Below are 21,373 nucleotides of genomic sequence, written 5' to 3'. Positions count from 1 at the left end.
TCAAGGAAGGATGGGCAACAGTCTGGTGAGAAGCCCAAGTGCAAGAATTGCAAGAGACATCACTTTGGAAAGTGTAGACTCGAATCAAACTCGCAGACTCAGTCGAAGTCGTATGCTTGCGGGTTATGCAAGTCCAAGGACCACAAGACCGTGGATTGCAAAAAGATAAAGGATGCAACCTGCTACGGCTGCAACGAGAAAGGGCACATTAAAAGCAACTGCCCTAAATATGCCAAGAAGCCTGAAGAAGCCAAGAAGACCAATGCATGAGTCTTCAGGATGGAGGCGAAAGAAGCAGTGCTAGACGATAACGTGATCACAGGTACTTTCCTCGTAAATGATACGTTTGCAAGAGTACTTTTTGATTCGGGCGCTGATAAGTCTTTCGTAGATCATAAATTTTGCAATTTGCTGAATATGCCTGTCAAAACCTTAAATGTGAATTACGAGGTAGAGCTAGCAGATGGCACCATAGAAACCACCTCCACTGTGTTAGATGGATGTGTGATATCCATTAAGAACCACTCTTTTCCTCTATCTCTACTTCCCTTTAAATTGGCCGGTTTTGACATAGTATTGGGTATGGACTGGTTATCTCACAACCAGGCCCAAATCGTCTGCAACAGAAAGCAAGTGGTGATAAAGACTCCGTCTGGGGAATCGCTTACCATTCGGGGAGATACCCAGTATGGATTGCCCGAGCAAGTGACTATGCTCAAGGCTTCAAAATGTCTAAAGAAGGGTTGTGTCATCTACATGGCACATGTGATTATTGAAGAACCTAAACCGAAGATAGAAGACATTCCCGTCATTTCGGAATATCCAGAAGTTTTCCCTGAAGATCTACCTGGTCTGCCACCAGATAGGCAGGTGGAATTCAGGATTGATATCATCCCCGGAGCAGCACCTATTGCTAGAGCACCTTACAGGCTAGCACCAACCGAAATGAAGGAGTTGAGGACCCAGCTGGATGAACTGCTAGCTAAAGGATTCATCAAACCTAGTTCGTCTCCCTGGGGAGCACCTGTCCTGTTTGTAAAGAAGAAGGACGGATCGATGCCTCTGTGCATCGATTATTGCGAGCTTAATAAGGTCACGATAAAGAATAGATATCCCTTACCGAGGATCAACGACATGTTCGATCAGTTACAAGGGGCAAGTTATTTCTCGAAGATTGATTTGAGGTCAGGCTACCATCAACTGAAGGTTCGAGATGAAGACGTACATAAAACCTCATTTAGGACTCGTTATGGTCATTACGAGTTCCTAGTGATGCCTTTTGGGCTCACTAATGCACCGGCTGCGTTCATGGATCTCATGAATCGCGTCTGCAAGCCATACTTAGACAAATTTGTCATCGTTTTCATCGACAACATTCTTATCTATTCTAAGAACCAAGCTGACCATGAGAAACACCTTCGCTGTATTCTCAAACTTCTGCATCGTGAGAAACTCTATGGCAAATTCTCTAAGTGCGAATTCTGGCTACGAGCAGTCCAATTCCTTGGACATGTTGTCAGCGAGCGTGGTATCTAAGTGGATCCCGCTAAGGTTGAAGCAGTTATGAACTGGCAAGAGCCGAAGACGCCTACAGAGATTCGTAGTTTCCTGGGATTGGCAGGATATTACAGGCGTTTCATTGAAAAATTTTCAAGGATCGCTGCGCCCTTAACTTCCTTGACCAAGAAGAAAGTAAAGTTCATTTGGGGCCCTAAGCAGCAAGAGTCCTTTGATATTTTGAAACAGAAATTGAGCAACGCTCCTGTGCTGACATTACCAGAAGGTACTGAAGAATTCGTAATTTACTGCGATGCATCACACACTGGCATGGGATGTGTGCTTATGCAAAAAGGCAAAGTTATTGTCTATGCTTCAAGACAGTTGAAGGTGCATGAAAAGAATTACACCACCCATGACTTGGAGTTGGGTGCCGTTGTGTTCGCACTAAAACTGTGGAGGCATTACCTGTATGGTATCAAGTTTGTGATCTATTCAGATCATAAGAGCCTTCAACATCTGTTTAATCAGAAGGAATTAAACATGAGGCAGCGCCGTTGGATGGAGACTTTAAATGATTATGATTGTGAAATCAGATATCATCCCGGCAAGGCGAATGTAGTCGCTGATGCCTTAAGTCGAAAGGAAAGGGTGAAACCCATCTGAATCAATGCCAAGAGCATTGAAGTGAAGAATAATTTGATTAAAAGGGTGTTAGCTGCACAGAGAGAAGCTGTGTTGGAAGCTAACTATCCTAAGGAAAAGCTGGGAGTAACTGAGGAGCAGTTAACTCTTAGCAAGGACGAAATTTTACGACTAAATGGACGAATATGGGTTCCAATTTATGGAGGACTACGAGATGTTATCCTCCAGGAAGCCCATAGTTCCAAATATTCTGTTCACCCGGGAGCTGATAAGATGTATCAGGATCTAAAGGCAAATTATTGGTGGATAGGCTTGAAAAAGTCTGTAGCCGCTTATGTAGCAAAATGCTTAACTTGTGCGCAAGTCAAAGCTGAGCATCAAAAGCCATCAGGCTTGCTACAACACCCTGAACTTCCTGAATGGAAGTGGGAATGTGTAACTATGGATTTTATTACCAAGTTACCCAAGACAAGGAAAGGAAATGACACAATATGGGTTATAGTTGATAGACTGACCAAGTCAGCTCATTTCTTACCCATCAAGGAGACTTATAGCTCCGACATGTTAGCCCAGTTATACGTTGATAAGATTGTAGCCTTACATGGCATACCTGTGTCTATTATCTCTGACAGAGATACTAGATACACGTCTCATTTCTGGAAGAGCTTCAGCAATCTTTGGGCACACGTTTAAATTTTAGTACGGCTTACCATCCTCAGACAGACGGTCAGAGTGAGCGTACTATTCAAACATTAGAAGACATGTTGCGTGCATGTGCTATCGATTTGGGTGGTAGTTGGGATAAGAACCTACCACTAATCGAATTCTCCTACAACAATAGCTACCATACCAGCATTAAGGCTGCGCCTTTCGAGGCATTATACGGTAGAAAGTGTAGATTGCCTGTTTGTTGGGCGGAAGTTGGAGATGTCCAATTATTAGGACCAGAGATAGTCTTCGAGACGACGGACAAGATTGTCCAGATTCGAGACCGTCTCAAAGCTGCCCGAGATAGGCAGAAAAGCTAAGCGGATCCAAAGCGTAAAGATTTTCACTTCGAAGTAGGTGAAAAAGTGTTACTTAAAGTGTCACCCTGGAAGGGGGTGATGCGTTTCGGTAAGAAAGGCAAACTAAGCCCGAGATACATAGGACCTTTCGAGGTTATCGAACGTGTCGGGTCAGTTGCCTATAAGTTAAACTTACCAGAGGAGCTCAATGGAATTCACACTGTGTTCCACATCTGCAATCTGAAAAAGTGCTTCGCTGAGGAATCACTGGTAATACCCCATACAGATGTGCATATAGATGAGAGCTTAAAATTTGTGGAAAAACCTTTGTCGATTGAAGATCGACAGGTAAAGAAGCTTCGAAGGAAGCATGTACCTATTGTTAAGGTCAAATGGGATGCCCGTAGAGGTCCCGAATTCACGTGGGAGGTTGAATCCACGATGAAAGAAAAATACCCTTATTTATTTCAGTAAATCTCGGGTCGAGATTTATTTTAAGGGGGGTGAGGATGTAACACCTCGAAATTTTGTGTCCAATAATGTGTTAACACGTGTCATGAGTTTACACGTGGCATTAAATATTAAATAAAGGACTAAAGTTGACAAACCTTGAATGTATGTAAATTCGAGGGTTAAAAATGTCAACAAAGGGTAAATATACTGTATAGTAACCCTAAATGATGCTCGTACCTTCAAACGAATAAATCATGGATCGTACGGAGCGAAACGCGGGAGAAAGTGAGAGATTACAAGCTACAGGGGTTAATTGTGTCAACATGTTTAATTTATACCTCTGAGTGACCCTTTGACGAACTCGAGGCTTTGTAACAGTAAAATACGCTCACTATAATATACGATATAAATTTCGCGAAGTTCCGTTTTAAAACAAGAAAGTTATGATCAAATTCATATGCGAGGGGTTAAAAGCGTCAACAATAAAAGTTAAGGCTTTTCGGATAGTAATTAAACTAACTGGGGACTTAATAATGCGGGTAAAGGTCACGAGGCCCTTAGTTGTAAATAATCAAGGGCCAAATCGCAAAGTTACCCCTTCGAAACCGAAAGGTCAGGTTAATCATGACAAAAGATTTGAAAATCTTGAAATCCAGGCCTCAGGCAGCCCGCCTGAGTGAAACAAGCAAGTTGAAGCGGGCCGCGAGCCACCTGTGGATACGTTTCCTGACATGAAGATTCAGGCGGCCCGCGTAGCCTGAATCTTAATGCGGGTCGCGTGGGAGTCCCAGATGCAGAAACTTTGGACAGACTTGCTGTTTGAGCTTGTGAACGATCATTGAGGCAATTAATGAAGCATGGGCGCCCTCTACATGCCCCCTAGCACCCAGGGCCACCTGCTGATCATCCATGAACCCTTGTAGGGTGAGTTGTAATGATCTTATGCATGAAATGTTACTATAAAAGGCCATACATTGTGCCCAATTGAAACACACCTCAAAACCTGTTCTCTTGATCATCTCTGGAGCTCTCAAGCACTCTTCTAACATCCTAGGACGTGCACCATGCTTCTGTAAGTATGCCTACCCTTTTGTGGCTTAGTTTATGCTTAGTTTAGCTTAAAAGTCAATCCGTCGTAATTAACGATTGACTTTGCGATAAATCACAAATGGTCCAGTGGTTTGTCGAATCAAAGATAGTTATATGTTGGTAATCATGTGGGCTTTAAACCCCTAAAAGGGCACCCTCTGATTCCCACTCTAACTAGTCCGAATGTCGAGTCAAACGTGCTTAGAAAAAGTCAACAGAAATGCTATTTTGCGATTTCATGCATGATCTGTAATGTAGATGATATGTAACCTGCTTAAACACTTATAAAACATGATAATAAGTATATTAACTAGTCTAAGCTTGTTTGATCCGACCACTTGATGTTTTAGACCCGGTTCGGAACCGAAAGTCGCAAAGCTTTGACTTTCGCATTGACTTCAGTTCTGACCCGTTAAAGTGTGATTTAGATATGCCTTAGGACTCTCTTAGGACCAGGTTACATGATGGTATAACCCTCTGTGACCGGTTCGTTGTTTGTCCGAGTCTTTTACATATTTCCGTTAAATGCTTAAAAGTTAACTGTAACGCCCTTTTTAAATTAAAACGAGAATTTCGGACATGTAAAAGAACCATAACCTTAGTTACTGATTTCTAAGCATGTCCCTAAAATTTCACGTCAATCCGAGGTCCAGAATAGGAGTTATGCTAAATAGCGCAAATTGCGAAAACTTTAATAATTAAATAGCGCAATTAGCATAACGCCTATCTAAACCCAGATTTCGACACCAAACCTTTTACACACTGATGTAAAATAATATTTTGGGATTTTTAAAGATTTTTAATTATTTTTAACCTGCTCATAACCTGCGGTTATGGCAACGGTTCGGTAAATACCGAATATACCCTTTTCGGCCATAACTTGAGTTCTACAAGGTCTTTTGACCCGATTCCAGTTGCTACTGATTTTAAATAATAAATAAAGTATGTTGGACTTTATAAACTGTTCGGGAAACTCAGATTTCCTGTAGAACTCAGAAACCTCTTTTATGATCTTTAAAAAGACCGAAATACCCCTACGGGCATAATATGAACTTAAACTCGTTACGGGCATTATGGAAGGTATCCTACTGATACCACAACCTCTTTAAAGCATATTGACCTAGGAAAACAGTGTAGGACTCTTACGGTTACCCGTTACGCCTTTTGCGCGCACGGTTCGGCTTATGTAACTAGTTTACATAAAATAGCCGAAACGGGTCAAACCATATTGTTTTGACCCCAAAATACAGAGTGTGATTATTATACCCCTATAAAACGAGTCTTCAAACTTGTTGGGTCAAAATCACATTCCATTCTCGGTTTTCGCCTTTCACGCGATTAAACCGTATCTATCCTTCGAAACTGACCGGTCTAAGCTACGGCTAAATTAAAGACCCGTTAGGATTCTAATAGGTTAATTTAAACCTTCGTTCCAGATTAGGGGACCAGTAAAAGCTATCTGCAATTTATTTCGATTAAGGATTTATACTTGCAAAGGTAAATACTTTTAACTTATTTTCCGTTATACGGGCTTGGGTTACGGTATTTAAAATACCGCTTGGTCGGGCAATTGACCCCAACTCGTTAATAGTTGGGTATTATCAATGTGACCCGTTTAAAAATTTGTTTGTTGGCTTTACGCCTTTGGGGGCTTAATGACCATGTCCCGGATATCCTTGGCAGCATTTTACGAAATGGCCACGACCTTGACATCCGGGTGTAGGCGTACACCCGGCATTATGTCCATAATTATAAAAGTATAGTCGTTGGTTTTCCCGCCACGGTTTTATGCTATGTGGTGTGTCTATTAAACTTTAACCCGGCACGACCCGGGCGACCGAACGCATAGTAAACATGTAATTCTTTACAAGATTTAATTATAAATTATCCCAAGTTATAAAGAGTTTGTGCCTTGTGCATTTAAACCAATTTTATTAAACATTTTACGAAATTGTCAGTTGAATGTATTTACCAGTGTAAACTGACGTATTTTCCCAAAAAGACTAAATGCAGGTACTATGCGTAATTGGCTGGGATTTCTCCTTAGCATCATTAGAAGTCTCGCAAGCTTAAGATGCCTGAAGTCTGTTGAACAATACTTTTATTATTATTTGATCCCCTGTGGATTTTATTTCAACAATGGTGATACTTTGTTATTACATTTAACGTTGAAATATATTTATCTTTATGCTTCCGCTGTGCATTCATATAATTGTGTGGTTTGACTATATTGTTGCCAACTACGTCACGATAATCCTCCACCGGGCCCACCGGTGAGACACGTGGAAATCGGGGTGTGACACTCCTCTGACTTTGTGGAATCAGATTCATAGCCAGATGATAGCTCCTCTGATCTTGATCTATCAGAATCATTGCTAGAACTATCAACAGCGTTTTTAACAACTCATTTCTGGTTGTCAGATTTAGCTCTCTTCTTGTAAAATCTGTTTGAACATTCACCAATTTCAAACTTTGAATTTTTGAATAGTTTAGTTCTATCAATTGGTGGTTCAAACTCAATCACTTTCTCTTTAAGTTTACGAGATACTCCCTGTTTTGATGGTATTGCCTTAGAACAGTCTCTGGCAATATGTCCAACAGAGTTGCATTGGAAACAGGTTCTAGTATCTTTCTTCTGTCCAGCAAACTTCATCTTTTCTTGCCTTTTTGCAAGGAATTCTCTGTTTGACTGCCTCCAAAATTCTTTCTTTTCTTCTTCGTCTGCTGATGTACCTGAAACAAATGTCATTTTTGATTTAAAATCTCGAACATATTTTTCATTTTTCTGTTTTTCTGTTGGAGTAAAACCTAAACCTTTCTTTTTGAAATTACCGTTATGGTTTGGTTTCTTTTGAAAACCAAAACCAGAACTGTAACCCTTTTTCTTGTTCAATCTTTGTTGCACTCTTGAGGTATATTTTTTAGGTTTATCAGTAAGATTTTAAATCTTTTATTTCAGAAATGTTAATTTCTGTTAGTTTGAAAACCTTTTTGATCAATTCAGTTTTGACACCTCTTATTGGAAATTCCCCATCAGAATATAATTTGTCCGAATCATTCAAAGTATATGCCACTTTAAATGTTTCATCATTCAAATTAGATTTTAATAACAGGAATTCTTTATCATATACTCTTTTGCCCTGTTTTTCATTTTGACCCGGAGTACTGGACTCAGACTTTGACTCCGAACTAGACTCCGACTTTGACTCCTCAGTTTCATCGTTATCTAACACATGATCCACCACTTTCTTCATCAATTAAGATTGTTGATCAGTGTCAGACGATGTAAACGTGACATCAATATTTTCTGGCAAATTGACTGACAACTCCGACTCCCACTGTAAATTTGTAGCCTTTTGGACTCTTTCAGAGTTTGGATTTCTGGGCAAATATCCATTTTCCAGCGGGGGTGGACACTTGTTATAACTGACACCTTGTTTCTTACCAGAATTTTCTTGTCAGTCTTTTTCTTAGTGTCACTCTTCTTCTCAGTCTTCTTCTCAGGAGTCTTTTCTTTAGCTCGTTCTTCAATCATCTCATCCTCTTCGAATGCCTTCATGCCTTCAACATTGGGATAAATCATGTCAATAACATAAGAAGTACATGAATAACTTTTTAGCAAACGATTAACTCTTTCAGTTTCAATTCTTTGTAGCTCTAGCTTCTGTTCAAGAGCAGCACACTTCTCGATGTAGTTGTTCACAACTTTTTGTTTAATCATAAATGCTCCTTGAAGTGTCTTCAGTGCTGTTGCCTGCTCTTCACTTGTGTCATTGTACATATTCATCGCTTTGTTCAGCACATCATAAGATTCCTTCAATCTGTTCATATTGTGAATCAATGAACTGTTCTGTTTCTTCATTGCCTCACAATTTTCACACATTACTGGACACTTTTTCGCTACAGCTTCTTCATCAATCTTGAACGCTAGAAGTTCTTTCACTTTTTCTTCTCACTATCGGTACTGCTTCATCTTCACTGCTAACCGGTGTCTTTACCTTTTTCTTTTTCTTCTTAGCTTTCTCATCTTCACTATCACTTTCTGCCATCATCTTCAAGTGTTGTGCCATTTGTTTTGCATAATACTCAGTTACATCTTCATCACTATCTTCTTCAATTCGAGCAACAAATGCCTTTTGAGTTGAAGTATTGTTTGGATCATAATCATCCCAATTGAAATTCTCCCAGCTAAAACCTTCAGGCATCTTCTCATCATCTTGGTCTATTACCAATGCTTTACCATCAGCTGAAATATATTTATCCCAGTTGAAATATGTTGATGATTTTTTCTCATCATGATCCACCATGCATGCTCTTTTTGAAGAATCTTCAATCACTTTTCTCCCATGAGCAACTTGCGGTTCTTGTTGACTTGATGATTGAGCAACTTGATGATAAATCGCCTTTCGATAGTAATCATTGTTGTTGTTGAACGGATTTTGAGCTCCACTTGCTTCGCGATTCTTGCACTCTCTCTTGAAATGTCCTTTTTCCCTGCAACGAAAACAAGTAACTTTAGATTTATCAAATCCTAAAGTAGAAACACAAGCATCACGGAAATCATCTCGTCCTGTGATCTGCTTGAATTTCTCAGCTCTCCTCAACACACTAGCGAAACAACATTTTATATCCATTAGCTCCATCTCTTCAGCATCAATCTGGTTGTAATCTTCCTTAGTTAGCATAGGATTCCCGATCCGACCTGCAACAAAACTTCCATATGATTCCAAAACAGTCCCTAACAAAGACATGTGGCTCTTTGCAACTTCTTCAGTATAATCTTGATCATTTTCCAGATTCAGAACAATGTTGCATTGTAGCTTCCTACCACTTTTTGTCACTATCAAGTTTGGATCAAATGAAGGATATGATGAGAAACTTGTCTTGCTACTTGATCCTGTTGATGAACTTCCAGATGAATTCTTGGCATTGAAAGCAGTTTCCAATTTCGGAGAAAAATTTGTGGTTTTATCATTCAATCTTGTTTTGTAGTAAAGCCCAATGTCTTGTTCACCGTCAAAATCTTTCATTCTAACTATCTTTCGTTGCTCCATTTCTTGAGCTTCCAACTTTTCAATGAATTTACTCAAAGTTAGCGTGTTAAAACCTTTCTTGTTTCTGAGCATCATCAAATATGTGCCCCATGTTTCATGTGGCAATGCATCTGCTAACTTTTCAATCAACTCCTCATTATCTTTGTTGATACTCACTCTTCTCATGTTAACCAACAAATTGCAGTATCTTTCTATAATCTGCTTTGTGCTTTCATTCTTCAAACCTCGAAACAACTCGAACTCTTTCTTCAAAAGCGATTTCTTGTTTTTGATCATTTCCTGACTACCAACAAACTTTGATCTTAACGCTTTCCAAATCAAATAAGAACTTCCGTTATGTTGCAATAAGACCATGATGTCTTCTTTCACAGCTTGTTGTAGCAGACTCTACATCATTTTCTCATTTTTGTATTTCCTTTTATCTTCAGCACTCATATCCTTGATAGCAATCACCTCTTCATCGTCATTTGTCGGTCTCACATACTTCATCTCAACACATTCCCAAGCATCTAAATAGTTAGCTTGTGCCCAGTTCTCAAAGCAACCTTCCCAACCTTTATACTCCTCGATGTTCATGAGTTTGGGAGGCTTTTTCATAGTTCCCGTTTCGTTTTCTAGCATCGTGTTTTTTGCAAGAGTGATCAGGGTAACCGGAGTAGCGAACGCGTTATAAAATTCCTCGTCCATGGTTCGAATTTCAAAAATTCTCAAACTGTTTGTTCAAGCGAAATAGCAATCTTCAAGCGAAATCTTTTCAAGCGATATCACTGATTCAAGCGGAATCAGTCAACAACTTTCAAGCGAAATAGTAATTTGAAGCGGAATCACAACGAATTTTCAAGCGGGATCAAAACTGAAGCGGAATATCCTTTTTCAAGCGAAAACAGCAGAGTCTTTCAAGTGGAATACCAGTTCTGAGCGGAATCAATAGAAAAACTCAAGCGAAATACTGAGTTTCAAGCGAAATCAATGAAGAAATGATGCTGACGTCATCATGCAATCCCTGTTTTCAAGCGGAATATCAAAAATTACCAGATTTAGTTCGAATTTTAGCCTGAAACTTTTAAGGATTTGTTAAACCATGATTACGCGTGATCTGTGAAAATTTGAGCCAATATTAACCATGAAAAGTTGTTCAATTTGAAAAAGAAGGTGTAGAAGTCAGAAAAATCAGCTGAATTGGTATGAACTCTTCCTCCTGAGCTCTGATACCACTTGTAGGATCGTTTCGGACCCGAACGATTCGATCAGAAGAGTTTATCTCGGTTTGAACGGCGGAAACAAACAAACCGAGCTCAATTTAGCAAGAATTACACTTTAAATTGTCGTTTCTATTGATTGAATGGCTATTACAGCAATTCGACACTTCGGCAGCACTTCGTTGCAAAACCGGAACAATTGATCTGAGATTTCGCTTGGGAGAACTATATATAGCCTCCCGATTCCGCTTGAACATATACATGTTCTATTCAAGCGGAATTAGACATTAACCATTCAAGCGAAATCAACAACTCCACTTAAGCGGAATCAGAAACTTGGTGATTTCGCTTGAACTTGATCTAGATCATTTCAAGCGAAATCTCCTCTAATCTCACTTTCTCGTTTTTCGTGCCCTGATATATTAAACTCTATACAAGACTCGATACAAGACGAAGACGACAGACGGATGCACCAACATTGGTTTAATAAACTAGTATAGTAATTATGATACACTTGTAATTTTAATAAACTAGTAGAGTAATTATGATACACTGGTAGAGTAATTTTGAATTTTATGTTGTTTGATACACTTGTAAAGTAAATTTTGAATTTTATGTTGTTTGATGCATTTGTAGAATAATTCTGATAATTACTATACTAATAGAATAATTGCAAAAATGTCACCACTCTTTTTTACTAGATATAAAAAGATCACTTATAGAGTAATTTGGATGATTACTCTACTAATATACTAATAGAATAATTATGAAAATCTCACCGTTCTTTTTTACTTGTACGATAGCTGGATTCATACATGATCTTTACTCAACAAAAATAATTAATAAAATATTAAAAACACTATTTAACAATCTACGAATTTTAATATATAAATTGGTTACTAAATAGTTATTTTTCGTGTTTAATCTCATAACATTTTGATCCTTCCTTCAAGTAAAAACCAAATACATTTAAGTGGCATGCATAATTTCTCAATAAAAGAAAAAGAAAAAAAATGAGTACACAAGCTTTACAAAATAAAGCTTTTATAAAAATGAGTAAAAGATGATGATGTACTTTGTGACATCTGACAAATTTCCAAGTTAAGTTAATTCGTACATTCTAATCATATGTGTTTATGTTAATTGTGTACCTTTAGACTTAATTATTGTTAATTGAGTCCATAAAGTCTAGCATAGTCCGGGTGAGTATACAGGTTTGCATTTGGTAACCGTTAGATATTGTCAGATCGTGTAACGGTAAAATTGTACGAAATAGACGTTGGTGATTATACTGTAAACTTTTAATAACTGTAATTGTTCTAATATACATAGAACATTAAACCGGTGGCATCAATATGTGCTTTGGTGTGAGAAAGTGAAAAAAACTATATACGAATATATCAATATCGTATTTTCTGGTTTGATCGCGTTATTGTTAGTTTTGTCACAAATTAACATATACTTATCAATTTTCATCAAACTATGTGTTTAAGGCTAATTAACATTGCCTCCTAAGTTAAAACCATGTATCGAGCCTAATTGTATGTAAAAACCCATTACATTCCAACCAAACTAGAAAACACCTACTTGGGAGACAAGTTATGACATCTTTAGTTGCTTTTCACCAACCCACAACCCCCCCCCCCCACCACACACACACATCCTTTTCGGCTGAGAGGTAGTCCCAATGCTAAGGGACCATGTTGTATAGCTTGTTTGACCATCCTTATGAGCATGCTTCACCTAGTATTTTGTGTGTAACGATTAAGTGTTTGTTTAAAAAAGTCGTAAGTCCTTGTTTAGGGCTAATTAACAATGTCTAATAAGTTAAAACCCTAGATGGAGACTAATTGTAAAATCATAATATATATTCTTATATGATTCTAAAACGAAATATTATCACACGTGTCAAACAATTTTGTACGGAAGATTTTTCCAGCTGATGTTCAAACAAACTATGACACGTCAGCATAACGATCTTGGGTTTGAACATTTCTTTAATTTTGGATTTTGGGTTATATACATTTGAATCTCCCATGACATGGTCGGTTATGGATTTTAGAATAGCTAATATATGTTATTGACCCGCATGAGCGCTCTTCAATTGACCAACAAGCCGGTCCAGATGGTTTTACGTTAATATTTGAGAGCCCTTGACCAACCCTGTCACACCCCCAAAATACCACGTGCGGAAACACTGCGGGACGTGTGACGTACCAGGATCCAAGCCACCAATCACATTGAACCATTAATAATTATTTAAGTAAAAGCATTCGATTCATTTCATAATAAAAATCCAAGTTAAAGTTAAAACCAAAGTAAACATTCAGCGGAAGCATAAGTTTATTCTTTGTTCAAATGTTTCAAAAAAATGTACTAAATCAAGAGTAAATATCCAAGAGCCGTGACCCATGACCAGTCCAGCAATCCCAGATAGCAAGTCCATAATCAAGAATCTAACAACCTGCAAGCATGCAGACAAGTGTGTCAGACGACGCTGGTGAGTTCAAAGTTTGTTAACACGTTTTAGTTACCAGATATAAGTGTAAAACAGTTCAATGATTTGATATGATGTTTTTATTAACTCGATTACCTCAGATGGCTTCTAGATTTATTTGCCCAAACCCCAATGCCTCTATCAAAACATTGGTCAAGTGGTTAAGGTAATTAGTTCACGACCGTCCTCCCCGGTACGGTGTGAGGGTGCCAAACCAAATAGCGCTATCAACTAATAACCTCGTTGCCTCCCGGCAACAAATCGGTAGATGTAAGGGGTCTTAATGATAGAAATAAGTGTAATAACCAACATCCTAATAACCTGACACTCCTCCCCGGAACGTTACCCGATATCCCTCCCCAGGATGCATGCTTGGAAAAACAGCAGTGAACTCACCTTGGTTTGCGCGGTTTGATTAATTACTTGTTTACACTTAAACAGTCACAGCCTATGGTATTCACGTATGCGATGTCAGTTTACATTCACAAGGTTAACATATAAATGACAGTATGCATTCCACACAGTGATTCCCGAATGGCACATAGCAGTTACATAACTCATTCACATCCACAGTTCACGTGTAAGTTCCGTAATAATACTTAACAGTTAAGTGTACTAGGTGTAAGAACCAAATCATGTCACTTGATCATAATTAAACATCATTAACAGTAGATGCCATGGTTTTATTAACATAGTCATTCACTATTATACTTGCAATTTATGTAAGCATCATAACCTACTGTCCAAGCAAAAACCTTCCCGGCGAAATACCCTATATGACGAAACACCATGTGTTTCGTCAAGTTGACATGTGACGAAAGTACACATGTTTCGTCAAGTTAACATGTGACGAAACACTTCATGTTTCGTCGAGATATAGTGTGGTGAACCATATCATGTTTCGTCGAGATGTAGTGTGGTGAAACATATCATGTTTCGTCACTCCTCATCTGTTGAGGAAACAGAATTACAGATTCACATGGTTACAGTTGCATGATTCCTAGATCTCTAATCATCCACAACGATTCCAATCATGATCATCGATCAATCATCTAGTTGCTAATTATCAGTCACATATAACAACAAGGCATCAACAATCCACATGTTCTAAACATACGATCATAATCATGAACCCTAATTTACACACCATACACAACCGTAACTGATAATCACATAGATCTAGTGACTTATTACTAACACAACCATCATCCAATCATCATCCAAACATTACTTAGCAATAGTTAATAATGATTCCAAACAAACAGTCAATGATGATTTCAATCCAACAATCAATAATGGTTAAACACTAACCGAGATAGGAGGAACAATAAATTGATCGATATAGAGGGCTTCGAGGACTCAAGGTTGCTGTCGCACAGAGGGAGAGTTCTAGGGTTTTCAATGGAGCAGTTACGTGACCAATGAGAAGTGTTCTAAGCAATATATACTCGAGAGATAGTACTGGGCCCTTACTGGGCTTCAAAGAAACCTGGGCCGGCGAAAGTTGTTTGCGACGAAAGATAGTCTTTCGTCGGGTCCCCTTGTGGCGAAACAATGATGTTTCGTCTGGAGTGGTTTAAATTATTAAACAGTTTAATTTGTTCATTCACAATACATAACAATTCATTAATCACAACTCTAGTCTTTCAACAATAACACGTCACATAACACATAACACTTTATCAAAACAGAATTGTCACACAGGAGATACATAGTGAAGGAACTTGAAATCTCGGGTTATCACATCATCCCCAACTTGAAAGAAATTTCGTCCCGAAATTTTATTAGTAAACCAAAACAGCGAGACGTTAACTCAGGATGACTGTGGATTTTCCGCGGGCACCACATCATCCCCAACTTGAATGGGAATTTCGTCCCAAAATTCACTAGTTGAATTAGATTGAGGTTTGCCAGGCTTGGACTTGTCATCTGGGAATAAATGTGGGTTCTTAAGCTTCATCTGATCCTCGCGTTCCCACGTGTACTCCGGTCCACGTCTTGAGTTCCAACGAACTCTCACGACCAAAATACGGCTGTGCGTACGGACCTTGACCTCCCGGTCCATAATTTCTATTGGTTCTTCGAAAAACTGCAACTTGTAGTCAATCTTCAGCTCTTGAAATGGTACGACCAGTGTTTCATCAGACAAACACTTCTTTAATTGCGACACATGGAACACATCATGGACGTTACCCAACTCAGCAGGTAACTCTAACTTGTAGGCCACTTTACCAATCCGCTCCAGAATTTTGAATGGCCCTACATAACGAGGGTTTAGCTTGCCGCGTTTTCCAAAACGCACCACACCCTTCTAGGGTGAGACCTTCAACATAACACGATCATTAACTGCGAACTCCAACGGTTTTCTACGCTTATCGGCGTAGCTTTTCTGACGATCACGTGCTGCCGCCATACGATTCCTGATCTGAACAATTTTCTCGGAGGTTTCGAGTACAAGTTCTGGGCCTGTAACCTGGCTGTCACCCACCTCAGCCCAACAGAGAGGTGAACGACATTTTCGTCCATACAATGCTTCGAATGGAGCTGCTTGAATGCTGGTATGGTAGCTGTTGTTGTAAGAAAACTCTATCAGCGGCAAGTGTTTCTCCCAACCCTTGCCAAACTCAATCACGCATGCTCGTAACATATCCTCAAGTGTCTAGATGGTTCGCTCACTTTGACCATCCGTCTGCGGGTGATAAGTAGTGCTCATATCGAGACGCGAGCCGAATGATTTGTGCATCGACTGCCACAAATCTGAGATGAAACGCGAGTCACGGTCAGAAATAATAGATGTCGGCACCCCGTGCCTAGAAACCACCTCCTTAAGATAGACAACAGCTAGTTGTGAGAACTTATTTGTTTCCTTGATTGCCAGAAAGTGTGCTAACTTCGTGAGACGATCAACGATCACCCAAATGGTATCGTTTCCGTTTTGAGTTCTCGGCAAACCTGTGACGAAATCCATTGCGATTTGCTCCCACTTCCACATGGGTATTTCTGGTTATTGCAGCAATCCAGACGGTTTCTGGTATTCCACTTTAACTTTCGAGCAGGTTAAACATTTACTTACATAAGTCGCGATGTGAACTTTCATCTTCGGCCACCAATACATGACTTTGAGGTCCTGATACATCTTATCCGAACCTGGGTGAACAGAGTATCGAGACTTGTGCGCTTCGTCCATCACAAGTTCTCTAAGGTTACCAAACAACGGAATCCATATCCGCTCCATAAAATAGTAAATGCCATCTGTTCTCTTCTTGAGTCGTTTCTCCATGCCCCGTAAATACTCAGCTTCATAGTTTTCCTCCTTCAACGCTTCGGTCTGAGCCGAACGGATCTGGTCAGGTAGCTTAGAATGAATGGTAAGCTGCAAGGCGCGAACACGTTTAGGTTTCGATTCCTTTCGACTGAGAGCATCAGCTACAACGTTAGCCTTACCCGGATGGTACTTGATTGCACAGTCGTAGTCATTTAAGAGTTCTACCCAGTGACGCTGTCGCATATTCAAATCCTTCTGGTCGAAGATATGCTGAAGGCTCCTGTGGTCGGTATAAATAGTGCATTTAGTATCGTACAGGTAATGCCTCCATATTTTGAGCGCAAACACCACGGCTCCCAACTCTAAGTCGTGTGTCGTATAATTCCTCTCGTGAATACTCAACTGTCGTGAGGCGTAAGCTATCACTTTCTCACGTTGCATCAGCACGCAACCGAGACCCTGAATCGAAGCATCACAATGTACCACAAAATCTTCTGTTCCTTTAGGTAGAGAGAAAATCGTCGCACTGCAGAGTTTCCGTTTCAGCAACGGAAAGCATCTTCTTGTTTCGTTCCTCACGAGTATACAATGCCCTTTTGTGTTAATGAAGTAAGAGGTTGGGCGATCTTCGAAAAGTCCTTGATAAACCTGCGATAGTACCCAACGAGTCCAAGAAATTGTCGCACCTCTGAAGGAGTCTTTGGTGCCGCCCAATTTCTGATAGCATCAATCTTGGCAGGATCCACATGTATCCCTGATTCATTCACAATGTGGCCAAGGAAGTGTACCTCTCGAATCCAGAAGTCACACTTAGAGAATTTCACGTAAAGCTGCTCCTGGTGCAAGATCAATCTGAAATTACACTTGACGGTGAGGAGGTAAACCAGGAAGTTCCTCTGGAAACACATCGGCAAATTCGCGTACAACTGCCAGATCCTCGATCTTTCTTTCCCCTGACCGGGTATAAGTAACAAGTGCTAGAATAGCAGGATACCCCTTTCGTAGACATTTCTGCGCTTGCATAGCTGAGATGATACCAACCATCGCACCACTGCGATGCCCCTGAACCGATAATCACTCTCCACCAGGGAGAGGAATACGTACAATCTTCTCCTTACACAGAATCTCAGCTTGGTGTTTAGACAGTCAATCCATACCACCCGCTATATCAAAACTACCGAGGGTAACAGGAAGGAGATTAATATCAAACACTTGACCCACAAGATCTAGTTTACACCCAAATAGGACATGCGAAGCTTCAATCGTTTTACCATCAGCTAATTCTACTACATGCTTAACTTCTAAAGGTGTTGGGGCTAACCCTAATCGTTGACCAAACTCTAGGGACACATAACTCCAATCGGCACCGGAATCAAATAACACAGAAGCAATAAGATTGTTCATAGAAAACGTACCAGTCACGACATTGCCATCGTTCCTAGCATAACCAGCACCGATCGTAAATACCCTTCCACGAGCACCATTGCTCCCATTGTTGCCATTGTTGTTGTTCCCAGCATTGTTGTTGTTGTTCTGGCGGTTGTTGTCGTTGGCATTCTGATTCAACTGAGGGTAATCCCGCTTGATGTGGCCCTCATCCCCACACTGGAAACACCCCTTCTTAAAGCCCTGGTTCTGATGGGGTTGTTGCCTTTGCTGTCGCTGATGCTGCTGATTTTGCTGCTGTTGCTGCTTTGGCTCCGGGGCTCTACAGTCTTTGGCCTCATGGCCCACTTTCTCGCACCTACGGCAAGTCCGGACACACAGTCCATAATGATGATAACCACACTTGTTGCACTGTGGCTTCTTTCCAACATAGGAGCCTTGATTCTGATTGCTGCCCTGGCCTTGGTTAATTGAGGACGACTGACTGAAACTATGGTTATTGCTGTTGTCAGGCCTTTTCTGAGATTGACTGGCACTGGTTGCCTTGTCAGCGTCGTTCCATTTTCGCTTGTTATCACTAGCAGGTGTGGTAGCGGTAGCAGCAGGGGTAGTAGCAGAAACACGTGGCGGCAATGAGCCACGTTCGACCTCTTGGTCAGTAATCTTATGTGCCAAACAGATGATCTGGGGCAGATTGTTAACGTTTGCAGCAGTGATATAACCCTTTACAGCTGATGCTAGGCCTTTGAGATACAACTCAATTCGTCGATGTGGAGGCCGAGACAAGTTAGAGCACAAAATTGCTAGTTCATGAGATCGTTTCGTGTAAGCCTCGATCTTGGATCCTTCCATCTGCAAATCGTAGTACTCATTCTCGAGCTTCTGAATCTCATCACGAGGACAGTACTCTTCTCACATCAACTCCTTAAAATCATCCCAAGTCGTTGCATTAGCCATCTCGATGCCCAACATCTGCACCTGGGGATTCCACCAAGTTAAGGCACCATCCTCCAAAGTGCCAGTAGCATACTTCACCCGGTCCCCCATGGGACAGTTACACATAGCAAACACTGATTCAACGTTCTCCAACCAACGCAGTAACCCCACAGCCCCTTCAGTCCCACTGAACGTCTGTGGCTTACAATCCATGAATGTCTTGAATGTGCAGGTAGGCGGATTGTTCTGATGCGATGGCTGACCTAATGGGCGAAAGAAAATACAACACAGGGGTAAGAGTTGTGTACGTGACACAAGATTAAAGAGTATTTGGCACATTTCGTACCGGCTTGGTAGGTTGCCAACACCTCAGCCACACGTGTGTTGATTAAGTTTGTCAGCTCAGCTTGGGTCATCGTGATGTGACCACGTCCATGACCTCATCCACTCATGATTCTATATAAGGAGAGGGAACAAATTTAAGGATCGAGATAAGGCAGGAGTCAAATATCACGTTGACATCTACAAACTACATAGTTTACACCAAATAATAGGGCAGAACCCTTCTCACACTCGTTAAGCCTCACTGGGACTCACATGCACCTCACGTTATTATTATGTGTGCACCCATAATAATAAGGCAATTTGCATGATCTCAGTGCCTCATAACTTGCGCTAGAAGTTTCCCCCACATTCAAATAGCATACGAAAGGCATTATAGGATTCAAGAATCACAAAAGTAGAAGAGTAGTGTCACACTATCAAATCACCATAGTATATAGCATATCGTTTCATGCAAGCTGTGAGTGTGTGACTACTAAACAAGTAATGCATAAAGTAAACAGAAGACGAACCTTGCAATCTGGAGCTGAGTGTCATTGTCGATTTTCGAAGTTGTTCGGTTATAGTTTGGTTTTATAAAAACGTTTTAAAACCTAGTTCACTATAACCAGTGGCTCTGATACCAAACTGTCACACCCCCAAAATACCACGTGCGGAAACACCGCGGGACGTGTGACGTACCAAGATCCAAGCCACCAATCACATTGAACCATTAATAATTATTTAAGTGAAAGCATTCGATTCATTTCATAATAAAAATCCAAGTCAAAGTTAAAACCAAAGTAAACATGCAGCAGAATCATAAGTTTATTCTTTGTTCAAATGTTTCAAAACAATGTACTAAATCAAGAGTAAATATCCAAGAGCTGTGACCCATGACCACTCCAGCACTCCCAGATAGCAAGTCCATAATCAAGAATCTAACGACCTGCAAGCATGCAGACAAGTGTGTTAGAAGACGCTGGTGAGTTCAAAGTTTGTTAACACGTTTTAGTTACCAGATATAAAATGATTTGATATGATGTTGTTATTAACTCGATTACCGCAGATGGCTTCAAGATTTATTTGCCCAAACCCCAATGCCTCTATCAAAACATTGGTCAAGTGGTTAAGGTAATTAGTTCACGACCGTCCTCCCCGGTACGGTGTGAGGGTGCCAAACTAATAGCGCTATCAACTAACTGATAATCATGAACCCTAATTTACACACCATACACAACCGTAACTGATAATCACATAGATCTAATGACTTATTACTAACACAATCATCATCCAATCATGATCTAAACATTACTTAGAAACAGTTAATAATGATTCCAAACAAACAGTCAATGATGATTTCAATCCAACAATTAATAATGGTTAAACACTAACCGAGATAGGAGGAACAATAAATTGATCGATATAGAGGGCTTTGAGGACTCAAGGTTGCCGTCGCACAGAGGGAGAGTTCTAGGGTTTTCAATGGAGTAGCTATGTGACCAATGACAAGTGTTCTAAGCAATATATACTCGAGGGATAGTACTGGGCCCTTACTGGGTTTCAAAGAAACCTGGGTCAGCGAAAGTGGTTTGCGATGAAAGATAGTCTTTCATCAGGTCCCCTTGTGGCGAAACACTGATGTTTCGTCTGGAGTGGTTTAAATTATTAAACAGTTTAATTTGTTCATTCACAATACATAACAATTCATTAATCACAACTCTAGTCTTTCAACAATAACACATCACATAACACATAACACCAAGGTTAGCGACAATACTCTTCATTAGCGACTATAGGCACATAATTCTAAACTTTTGCCACTATAAAATTATTGCCAAAAACGATCTCTTCAACTTGGTTAAAAATAGGCTAATTATGGATCAACACTTAATAGTTCATCAAGCTCTGTATCATGGCAAGCCATCAAGACACCAAGGCTTATGAAGGTTATCGATCACCTTGGTCTTGAGATTTGATATTTATAATATTACATTTCACAATCTCTAACTTCAACGATATGC

The sequence above is a fragment of the Helianthus annuus genome, chromosome 10 (genome assembly GCF_002127325.2).
Source record: "Helianthus annuus cultivar XRQ/B chromosome 10, HanXRQr2.0-SUNRISE, whole genome shotgun sequence".
NCBI classification, from domain to species: domain Eukaryota; kingdom Viridiplantae; phylum Streptophyta; class Magnoliopsida; order Asterales; family Asteraceae; genus Helianthus; species Helianthus annuus.
The sequence above is the reverse complement of the archived record's forward strand: the minus strand, read 5'-3'. Positions refer to the sequence as shown.